The sequence below is a fragment of the Notolepis coatsorum genome (genome assembly GCF_963971535.1).
Source record: "Notolepis coatsorum genome assembly, chromosome: 13".
Classification (NCBI taxonomy): Eukaryota; Metazoa; Chordata; class Actinopteri; order Aulopiformes; family Paralepididae; genus Notolepis; species Notolepis coatsorum.
This window is the reverse complement of record NC_140177.1, coordinates 109,828,796-109,840,943: the sequence shown is the minus strand read 5'-3', so window position 1 is coordinate 109,840,943 and position 12,148 is coordinate 109,828,796.

The following is a 12,148-nucleotide window of genomic DNA, read 5'->3' as shown; positions in this document are numbered from 1 at the left end:
CTGCCTCTCTTTTTGCCTCTGGGATACGATAGGGCTTCAGCTTTACCTTGTCTCCCGGGCTGGTAATGATGTGGTGCTGGGCCAATGTGGTGCGGCCCGGCGTGGCCGAGAACACGTCCCGGTTCTGTTGGACCAGCTCCCGAAGCTCCTGCCGTTGGGTCGGGGACAACTGTTCCCCGATGGGAACATCGGCCGCCTCTGCCACCTGCTGCGCAAAAGGGGGAAGAGGGGGGGGGCGAGAGCAACACATCCCGGGCATGCCATTTCTTCAACAGGTTAACATGGTATAACTGTCGATGCTTCCTACGGTCGGGCTGGTGGACCTTGTAGTTGACGGGACCCACTTTCTCGATTATGTCGTAGGGTCCCTGCCATTTGGCTAGGAATTTGCACTCTGCTGTCGGTACCGGCGCGTCGTCACCTACATCTGAGGCCGTCTCAGTCTCACTCCCCGTTACGTTCAGAGCACACACCTTCGGCTGACGTAACCTTTTCTTCTTCCTCGGTTTACCCGTAGAGGGTGGGGTGCGCGGGGAGATGACGGCTGAGCACAGCTGGCGATACAGGGGGCAGTCTCGACCAATCAGCAGCGCTACCGGCAGGTTAGGTATGACGCCGGCTGTCATCGAGCAGACCCCCTTGGTGGTTGTCAGGGTGATCGGCGCTGTAGGATACAACTTTGTGTCCCCGTGCACACAGGACACTGACACTTGCGGAGCCTCTGCGTCGCAGTGTGCCAAATGGGGCTGAACCAGCGTTATGGCACTACCCGAGTCCAGGAGCGCTACGGCATCTTTGTCGTTGACGCGCACGGGTAAAAGTGTCGCCGATGTTTCCTTATGGGCCCAACAGGCTGCGCCATAGTTGCACGTCTTTCCGCGGGGGTCTGAAGCTGCCGCCGATGGCATGGACACATCCCGGCCTGGGCAGTTCCACGAGAGATGCCCGGGCTCGCCGCAGTTGTAGCAGCGTCTTTGGTCCTGGTCGAACAGCGGTCTTCTTCGGGGTAGTTCGGGCTCACCTGCGTTCCCTACCCGGCCCCTTGGGCTGGGCTCGTCGGGACCCCTCCTTGTTCTCGGCCGCTCTGGCTTTTCCCCTCGCCCCCCTTTGAGTAACTCCCGCGTTACCTGGTGGGCCTCCACAATATTCACCAGCTGCTCCACGGAGCGGGGGTCCGCTTGACTCGCCTGCTTCTTCGAGTCATAGGGGAGGGCTCTGACAAAGCGGTCCATAACAATCCGTTCCAAAACCGTGGGCCCTCCGGGGTCAGTCATTAGCCAGGCTCGGCTTGTGCGGACCAGGTCGTGCATCTGGGAGCGCGGGGAGGCCTGTGCGTCATACACCCAGTCATGGAACCGCTGCGCGCGGGACTGCAGACTATGGCCGTACCGGGACAGAATTTCCTGCTTTAGCCGAGTGTAGTTCCCGGCTTGCTCCGGTGGCAGGTCCTGGTAGGCCTTTTGTGCATTACCCGACAGGAAGGGGGCCAGCAGTCCCCCCCAGTCGTCTTCGGGCCAGCCCTCCCGGCCGGCGGTGCGCTCAAACGCCAGGAGATAGGCTTCTATATCCTCCTGCTCCGTCAGCTTGGGGATGAAGCGCCCGGGGTTAGGCCGCGTCCCGGCGGCCCCTTCCTCCTGCCGGTGAGCGGCCATCCGCTGGAGCTCCGCGTGGATCATCCCCGTCTGTTTCCTCTGTTTTTTTTTTAATTTCTTTTATTCTATTCTGATAAAGTCTATTGTTGTTTATTCTGCACCCCTGATTGCCAGTAGACTATGCCCGCATTCTCCACCACTGTGGCAATTCCAGGTGTAGGGGTGGCAGAATAAACAACACACAGACAGGTTGCAGTTCCCAAAATCATACTCTTTATTTTCTTAGTCAAATAATAACGGTTTGCTGTCGGCCGGGCGGCGTCTCCGCTCTGTGGCCTTTTGCCTTGCGCTGCTACGGGGGGCTGAGAGGAGGCTCCTCGGCTCCATTAAGTCCCCCCTCTCCAACAGGCGCACCGCGCCGTGATTCGCTAATCAGGTAATCACTCTGATGGGTATTTAGTGACAGGTGCGTCCGGAAGCGGACGCCCAAACATGGGCAGCGCCCAGCCATTGGGTCGCCACATAGCGCCCATCAATCACCAAGCCCAGGGGTGGCTTGGGGTTGCCACACCATGCAAGGTCGCTTTACATAGATGGGGGGGGGGGTAACAAAGTAATAAAGATAGTGGACAGACTATGTAAATATGATGATGGGATTCAAGTTCGTGTTTTTGTTGATCATAGGCATGCTGTCAGAGTATGATATCTTAATCAAACATTCTAGAACATTTGTCGTCACAGATGATGTCATAATAGAACATAGGCTACATGGCATGGTCCATCGTGATATTGTGTAGACTGTTATTACTGTACCAGTACCACCCATTGTGACAACAGCCTTGTGAGTCCCGCACACAAACATGATGGAATTCAAGTTCATGTATTGAAAGGCAGGCTACATCATACATGGCAGTGAGATTCATTGTTCTTGTATATGCTCTCGTATTATTGTTTATATAGGCTACCCAATACTGACATCAAAATAGATTGTATGCCTCTAGAAATCATATGCAGCAGGTAGAAAATTTACGGAAAATCCGTCGCGATTTGGAATAAAATTGAGGAGAACTTTAATCCCTGGGTATTAATCAAACAAAACGGGAAAAGGCAGTCATATTCCAGCACGGTCTTTATTAGTGTTTGCGCTGCCCAGGCAGCAATGGTTAATAGATATCATATCCGACATCACTGTACGTGTACACGTCTGTCAGCCTGTCACATAACACGCTTCCCTCGGCTTAGTCCATTTTTCCACATTTCATGGGGGTATTCCATTACCGTATATGGTTAATCGGGGCGGTTCTGGTATGCAAATACTTAAAACAGTGCACAAGCTCAAACGTAGGATCAAAGTCATATTTATCAAGACAGGTGTGCGTAGGACCTGTGTACGCACGTGTGATAAATCCCATTTTTTTTGTGCGTGCACATATTCTAAATTCTGTGCTTAAGTATGGAAATAGAACATTTTCTACGTCACGTTGATGAATGAGGGCCCAGGCCTATATCTAAACTCCCCTTCATTTCTAAAGTCACTGAAAAGGCTGTAGCAATACAGTTTCTTGAGACTCTAGAGCAGGGGTCAGCAACCTTTTTGACATGGAGTGCCTGTTTGAAATATAGTTGTAACTAGTGTGCCTCAACAATATTCCATGCATCGTACGTCTTTTTAATGATAATTTTTACATTATTACATCATTATTGTTATTGTTATTATTAACAATATTATTATGATGGTTGTATCAACCCTAAATCTGAGTTGGGGGGGGGGTGCAATGCAGACAAACAGCTGCATACAGTGCAACCATTTCACTCACATTTGCCCATTCATTTTTGGACACATCACACATCGGTGTGTGTACTGTACGTGTGCTGTCATAGCTCCACCTACAGGCCTAATGGAGAACACCAGGAGAACACCAGGATGTGAATGGAGGGTGAATGTGAGGTATATCGTGTAAATAAGTTTTGATTGATCGCAAGACTACACTGTAAAAAAATAAATAATAATAAGTTACCAGAACTTAAAAATATTGAGTTCAGTTACTGTGCATTAAGGTTTTCAGTTTTCAATCCATAATAAGTTAACAGAAAAATAAGTACACAACCACATTATTTCAACCTAATAAAACTATGTTTATTGTCATTGTTTTAAGAACACAAGTTGACTTGGTAATACTCACATTTTGAGAAAAAAAATGGCTTTTAACATGTGCAATGTTCAATGAAATAGAAAAATAAATAATCAAATTTGTTGATTAATCCCACTGGTCAAAATGGTGACCGTAATAATGTTTTTGTTATAAGGCTCTGCAAATGTTACTGAATGATGTAGCAATGTATTTCCAGCTAAATTGAAATAATAAACAAATAAAGGGTCTCAATTAAATATGTGGTAGTAAAAAGAACCTGTGGGAGGATTTCAACAAGATAAATGCGACAACAGTGCAAAATATTTCACTATTATATTTCAAAGCAAAAAAAAAAATAATAATAAATTATATATATATTTCTTTTATGCTGCCCCCTGTGCCTATGAAAATGCCCCTGCCTGCCTATGCAGGCATGCGTGCTTAGGGTTGCCTACCCCTGCTCTAGAGGAACATAATATTCTAGACAAATTTCAATCTGGTTTCCGTCAGCGGCACAGCACAGAAACAGCTCTCCTACGAATTACAAATGATATTCTAATAAATGCTGATCATGGTCAATACACTGTCCTTCTACTACTTGATCTGACAGCTGCATTTGATACTGTAGACCACAACGCACTTCTTCACAGGCTTGAGCATGAGGTTGGGGTAGGTGGGACTGTACTGAAGTGGTTCACTTCCTACCTGTCAGGAAGGTCTTTCTCTGTTTCTGTTGGTGGACACTGACGTGTGGGGTCCCTCAGGGGTCAGTTCTGGGGCCGCTGTTGTTTTCCATCTATATGCTACCCCTTGGACAGCTTATCAGCTCATTTAAAGACATTTGCTATCATTTTTATGCTGACGACAGCCAGTTATATTTTTCTTTTAAACCCCAAAATGCCCATAAGCTGTCAGCTCTTGTTGATTGTTTTTCCAAGATCAATTCATGGATGGATAGTAATTTCTTACAGCTGAATAAGGGAAAAACAGAGTTACTATACTTCGGGCCAGACACATAAAAAGCTGATGTTGTAACTGCACTTGGTCCACTAGCCGCTTACCTGAAGCCAAGCTCAAGAAATCTGGGGGTCATCTTTGATCAGTTTCAAAATTTTAATGACCACTTAAAAAGTCACTAACCCGGTCTTGTTTTTTCCAACTAGGAAATATTGCAAAATTACGCCCCAATATCCCATATCACTGTCTTGAACAGGTTATCCATGTTTTTATTTCTTCACGAATTGACTACTGTAATTCTCTGTTCACTTGCCTTGACAAAGCAGCTTTGGCTAAACTTCAAATCATTCAGAATGCGGCCGCCAGATTGTTAACCAGAACCAAACGCAGAGAACACATTACCCCTGTATTAGCCACACTACATTGGCTACCTGTAAAATACAGGATTGATTTTAAAATTGCGCTCACCACCTACAAGGCTTTAAAGGGTGAAGCCCCAAGCTATATTGCTGAGCTTATAACCCCTTACTGCCCAAATAGGGCTCTCCGCTCCTCCGACCAAGGAGAGCTCGTCGTCCCCCGGACCAAACTAAAAACCCAAGCTATGGAATTAGCTACCTTATGAAACCAGGTCTGCTATTAGTGTGGAGTCTTTTAAACAAGGTCTAAAAACCTTCTTATACAGTCAGGTTTTTAATTGATCATGTATGTGGTATAACATGTGTGTATATGTGATTATATTTTAATTTATTTATTTTGAAGTATTCTACAATCTTGTATGTGATGTAACATGTGTGATTATTCTATTCTGATTAACCTTTTACTGCCTGTAAAGCACTTTGTGATTTTAATCTGGAAAAGCGCAAATACAAATAAAATTTACCTTACCTTACCTTACCTTACCATTGACCGTAGGTAGGCGGGAGTGGTTCCCTTTGATTGACTGATTGATTGAAAACTTTATTAACAGATTGCAGAATGGGTACAATACAGTACAGCTCAATACACACAATTGTTAAGGGGATGCAGACCAGAGAAAGACTTTCGTCTTGTTTGCATCAGGGTCCCCCATTTTCAATTCATCAGGACATATATGACATACATGACATACAGATAGACAGTAGGCTACTGCTAGATCTATACATTTATGACATACCAGATTTGCAAATACAGTACTGTTTGTGATACAAAAAAGAGTCCAGAAAAGGGAGTATATACATTTTGTTACGGATGTGTTGGCAGAGGGCCCAAACGCAAACATATACGAGGGAGAGGTAGATATGGATTGTCAAAAGTGAGCACTGCTCCTTTAATCTTAAACACTTCGAGCCAGGGGTGAAGTGTAACAAAATAATCCAATGTAAACAGAGGGCAGCAACAAAGATGTTTACAAAAATACGTCCAAAGGCAGCAGCAAAAATACAAAAACAAAGAATAGCACAGCTGAAGAACGATAGGTTATAACTATAACCAAGTTCTGTGAGTAATGGTGATGCTCGGCGTCACTCTCTGCACTGTACCTCGCTCGTGCACGCGCACTGAATAAAAAATTCCACAATGCACCTTTACATCCCATCAGCTTACCTACATAAGCAGAGGTGGGGCCACACACTTGCCTCCTTCCCAAGCTTTCACCACAAGGCGAGATCAAGGGCTGCAGCGGCGTCGGACGCCGAGCGTCACCATTACTCACAGAACTTGGTTATAGTTATAACCTATCGTTCTGTTTCGTAATGGCTCTTGCTCGGCGTCACTCTCTGCACAAGGGAGGCCGAGCGAGAGCCATCGGCCGACAAATATACCCCGCTGAGGCCCCCCACAACCATCAGATCGGGGAGGACCGAGCCCCCCCGACCCCCCCTAATGGAGGGCACCCCCCCTATTGGAGGATCACGGGAGGGCGACGGATCCGACCGTGCGAAGAGGCACTCAAGCAACTCAACGCACAGGGTGAGCAGACCGTGGCCTGACCCCACGACTACACACACGCACAACCCGCATGCCACCCGGGAACGAACGGAAGGAACAACCTCGTTACTGCCCCCAGAATCACGGGGTCAAGAACAAACCCAACCCCGTGGCAAGGCCGTAGCAGCGGAGCGCGAAGGAAGACCCAGACCCACTGAAGGGACTGGATCCCCTGGAAAACGGGGGCCCGGAGAGGTCAATGACGCCAGGCATCAAGACCCCACCAGGCGGTCACTTAGTGACACCGCCCCCCACATCGCCAGCGTATTCGGATAAGGCCCCTCCAAGAGCGGGCCCTTTCCCCCCAATAGCACACCGCCTGGTACACTGACCCTGCAGAACAGGCAGTCAGCATGGCCGTAAGCACACAAAAAAGGTTAACCAACGGAAGCAGGCAGCGCACCGGGGAAACCAGGCAACAGGCTGTAACCTGAGCCTGGAGCACTGCGGACGAGACAGGCGCCAAAGGAGTAAGCTGAGAACAGCCCCCCCCGGCGGAAGGGGCGTATGCTGGCGTTGTTGCATGACCAAGCCTCCATTAAAAAAAACCCACCCAGAAACCCACCCAAAAAACTCCAAAACACACCTGCGGGCATAACTGGCTATACCGCAGTACAAGTGTTTCAGTTTTCAAAAAAGGGTTATTCCAGGCCTACGGGTCGACAAAACATTACTTCGGACCGGGCCCGGCGGCACGGGAAGCACAGGGTTGCCAGAGGAGGTCCAAGACCACCCCAACAGCCCCCTCTTCGCCACGCGTGAGAGAGGAGCGAAAATAATGGAGAACCAGCCCCAAGCACACCGCACTTGGTATTCCCAGGCGGTCTCCCAACCAAGTACTAACCAGGACCAAACCTGCGTAGCGGCCGAGATCGGACGAGATCGGGCGTGTACAGGTTGGCATGGCCGTAAGCCATTACGACAGTGCAGAGTACAATATGTACCCAACAAGGGTCTCCATAGCGCCTAACCCTGTGACACCCGGACCGACCTGGCATTTTTCCCCCCGAAAAAAGCACAAGTCCCTCGGGGTACCAGAACAGCAGATCTGCATCCCCGGCGGACAACAGGTTAACTGACCTGGACCAGTGTGACCAGACCAGTCCCGTGTCCTAACCACGCCAACATGCCCACTCCAGGAGAGGGGGTAGTTATGCGTGTCGATCTAAAACATGAAAAGAGGGCGCCACCCAGACAATCCTCATTTAGACCGTGCTCAGTGGCCCACCCCAAGGGCGTGAGACCCCTCTACCTATGTTCAGATCTATTCCGTTAACATCCCCCAGATATAGGGCGGCTAGGTGGTGTAGTGGGCAAGGCACTCGCCACCAGTGTGGAGACGCTAGGATTCGCGTGTTCGAATCCAGCTCTCCACATTGTTTTTCAGTTTGGCTGGTCGTCCGCAGTAATACACATTGGCCGTATTACGGGGAGGGAAAACTGAAGGGTGGGGATCGAACGTTGTGAACAAGCGACTCCTACAAGTCGGTTGGTGCGCCTGCGCAGTAGAATCAGGAAGTGTCGGGGGCAGCGTGAGCCTCCCACGCGTTACTCCTCGACACTGAGAGATCGAGCTGCGCAGGTGAAAAGATGCGACTGCTGTTACCTCAAGTACCGGAGGGGACTTGTGCTATGTATGACTTAGTCCACATTGCAGCCGGCTTGTGGGAGGCAAGAAACAGCGTTCGTGACAGGGGAGGGTTGAATTGGATGATACGAAATTGGGATGGGAGAAAATATAGAAAAATGGGAGAAAAAGTGGATCAAAAAAAAAAAACATCCCCCAGATATGAACGAGAATTCATCGAGACAACCTAGTAAACTGGCGCTCGGAAGAGACAAAACCCCATCCCAGTTGCCCTATAAAAACGCTGTTTTAACAAGCAACCAAGGCGCACTTAGCCCCTGTGTGATCCTGTAACAGAAACACACCGAGCCAGCACTATGTATGCGTCGAGACCCAAACACATCAATGGATAGTCTAGCAAGACACCAAACATTGTTCCTCCAAGTCGCCTGGGAGAACGACACGGAGCCGTCGTGCTTCATGTACCTTCCTCTTTTTATTCAAAAAAGAAAGAACACAGACTGACATGAATCCCTCGTGACGTAGGCTGAGGGTAAAAATTTTCTACATTTTTAAATCCCACCACCCTCCCATAGGGAGGAGGCGGAAATCCCCAGAGAGACTTCCCATGCGAGCTGTATAGATTGAAAAGAATATATTGCAACATTGAGCCATGTAAAGTTTTGGTTTTAGGGCTCTCCGAAGAGGAGGCACTGAACCCATACACACTCAATAATCGAATTGAATCGAATACACATACAATAGAGCAGGACTCCTTTTTGGAGTTCTACTCACCTTGACAATCTAAGGAGGCTCTGCACTCTGAGGAGGCTCCCTCACATGGAAGGAGAGTCCTAACTCACAGAAGGCCCGAGTAGGAGCTTCGCGAGGAGGAGCCCTGACCCCTCCCCGAAACAGATCCATCATATGGACCTGAACAGCTCACGGAAGTCTTACCAACAGAGACGCGCACAGTGACGTACTCTGTGGCGGGGGAATTTCTGCGGTGCACACGCCCAATATTCCAGGGCGTGGGACCAGGAAACTCCCCCCCCCCCCTTACCCTGTAACGTGCCGAACAGCAACGTGACAGGAACCTTGAAGGACAGGAGGTCTTAACCCCTGCCCATCAAAGAAGGGGAGGAAAGGATTACCAGGTCACCCCTTTACGACCCCACACCCATGATACGATGTAACGACAAAAAAGAGTATGACACAGTCATAGTCAGCTACATGAAGCGTCTAACAGCTTCACACAGCTCATGTGATAACCTGCTATCTGATTTTTACTAAGGAAAAAACACAGAATAGAGAGAGCCCCCTTAAGAGCCCCGGTACCAGACTTACACATGTGCTTCTGTGGCCAACCCAACCCAGTTGTAGATCACAAGACACACACAACCCTTTACCACCACAAAAAATGGCAATACACTCTACAGAGGAACGCCGTTTTTCATAATGAGAGAATACACAATTCTTGATTAGTATCGGCCACAGGCCTTGCCAAGCACACACGAAAAGTGACCAAACAATCTTTTCTTTTAGGAAAATACAGTTCCTCAAGCAGTTTTAGCACAACCCCAGCAATCAAGCCAAGGGTTACATCGTATCCCACCACACAGTGACACAATATATTGTAAACAACATGTCTGAGAGGAGGGTGAGGAAGTCCCCAGGGAACCGGGGGGAAACGCCCCTCCTACCTTACCCTTAAGACGGCCAGTTGAACAGGTAAACCTGTTAATATGTGAACACACTGTTCATTGTCATTACAGGCTGAGAAAAGAATTAATTCTTCACTCATATGTCACTAAGCATAGCTTTATAGGTTAGTTTAACCCCCTTAGTTGTGAGTACACTGTACATGAACACACATGATGTTTCTCAACACAACAAACCAGATCATTTTTACATCTGTAACAAACAACCCGATTTGCATGGAGAAGCTAATACCAGTGACAAGACAATTCACACACAACTCGCGTCATATCCTAAATGTAGTGCAGCAACACTCGTTTTGGAAAACATCGTTATTTACAAAACATTTAGAAGGGAAGGAAGAAGACGCGTTTTAAGGTCTGGTCAGGACCTTCCTACCGAGAGCGCAGATCAAGCGAACTGCAGTCTCTAACAGGGCACCGGTAGTAAACACAGCATCCTGTGTTTGACGACACGGGCAGCGTCGCTGCTCCATCCCACCGCTACGGTTCTCCTTGTTGACGCAATCCCCGCCGGCCGGCTCCGGGTAGGTTTCGACTAACATCCTCTGTCAAAGATGACGTCGTAGTCAGAGTGTTTAAGGCATGTTATAGTCACAGAATGTTCAACAGTGTAGCATTAAGCTAACAGCCGTTCGGCTGATAGCAGCAAGCTAACGTGTACTAGCCTGGTAAACACAGCGAGCTAATACCGCAGCTAACAGCTGCGCAGCTAACAGCTGACTGGCTAACACAGTAGGCCACAACTAGCACGCAAGCTAAGCAGCTATCTGCTAAGCAGCTACCACCTGAACTTGTACACAAACGATATAACAAGCCACACTTCAGACAGGCCGCCGTTCTGAAACCCTCCTCACCTTTTAAGAGAGAAGAGAAAAAGAGATGTCAACACAGTTTACAACAGTGATTTTACCAGACATCCGGCGGAGCCAGCACAAGTCCCATCTGGGCTGTAGCCGACTTGAACATGGATCTCCCGATAACGAACATCCATGCCCACATTTCCTCGTGAGGGTATACTCTCATTTGTATATGAAAGATGGGGCCTACACGGTGACAGAGAAGCATCCACTCGTCCAGAGAATCCTGGGATCACCAGTTACTGGTCGTGGCCCACTAGTTTGACTATAATGGGCTTCAAACCAAGATCCTCCGCCGTCGCCTAAAAGGCTGAACAGAAGGACTCTAATCTGGGGCCGGTTTTCGTAAACATTGTCAGCTAGCCCCCATAGCACTAACAGACAAGTGGTGCTCGCAAGCAAACATTACTCACCAAACCTGGAACCCACCGCTTCTCACAACAGTCGGTGCGTCCTACAGTCCAGCTGTGTTGCTGGAGGGTCTTACCCCATCCAGCCGCAGCAAGGAGGACTGTAGTTGGGAGGCATGTCAGCGGCGTGAACTCCTAATACGAAAAAACCGGTGGAGGTGTAGAATGATCATCATCTTCCAGACACTCCAGTAACGAAGACAATATCGCCGTATTTTCTCGAAAAATAGTGAGAGAGAAAATAAAGATATGATGTCAACGTATCTCTTGTTTTCCAACTTTCTTCAACTAGCAACCTCGTCAAGTGGGGATCTACCGAAGGCACTTCCTTGTGTGAAAGCGAAGTAGGAGGCAAGTGTGTGGCCCCACCCCTGCTTATGTAGGTAAGCTGATGGGGGTGTGGCCAGACGGATGTTGGGATGTAAAGGTGCATTGTGGAATTTTTTATTCAGTGCGCGTGCACGAGCGAGGTACAGTGCAGAGAGTGACGCAGAGCGAGAGCCATTACGAAACAGAACTGGCAGAGGACTAAATACGAAAAACTAATAATAATCTCATAAAGAGAGTAAGTCCAAAAGGCACAAACAAAACACTGCAAGGCAGGCTAGGAAAAACATGAACAACTGACTACAAATTAAACCCTAACAAACAAAATGAACATTCCATGAAAAACAACGAAGGGAGGAACAAACAAAATAAACACTAGGAACACTTACTACAAAAAATACTGGAAGGAGAAACAGGATCACAGGAACAGAGGAACTAGACAGCAAACACTAGTAGGGAATCCAAACAATGAACCGACAAAGAGAGAATGGCAAACGAGGCAGATATACACACACTGATTGACACAAGAGGGTAATTGGGAACGAGACACACCTGATGGGGAAAGCTGAACTAACACACAGGGGTAAGGAAAACAAAAGGCCAAACACACACTGGGG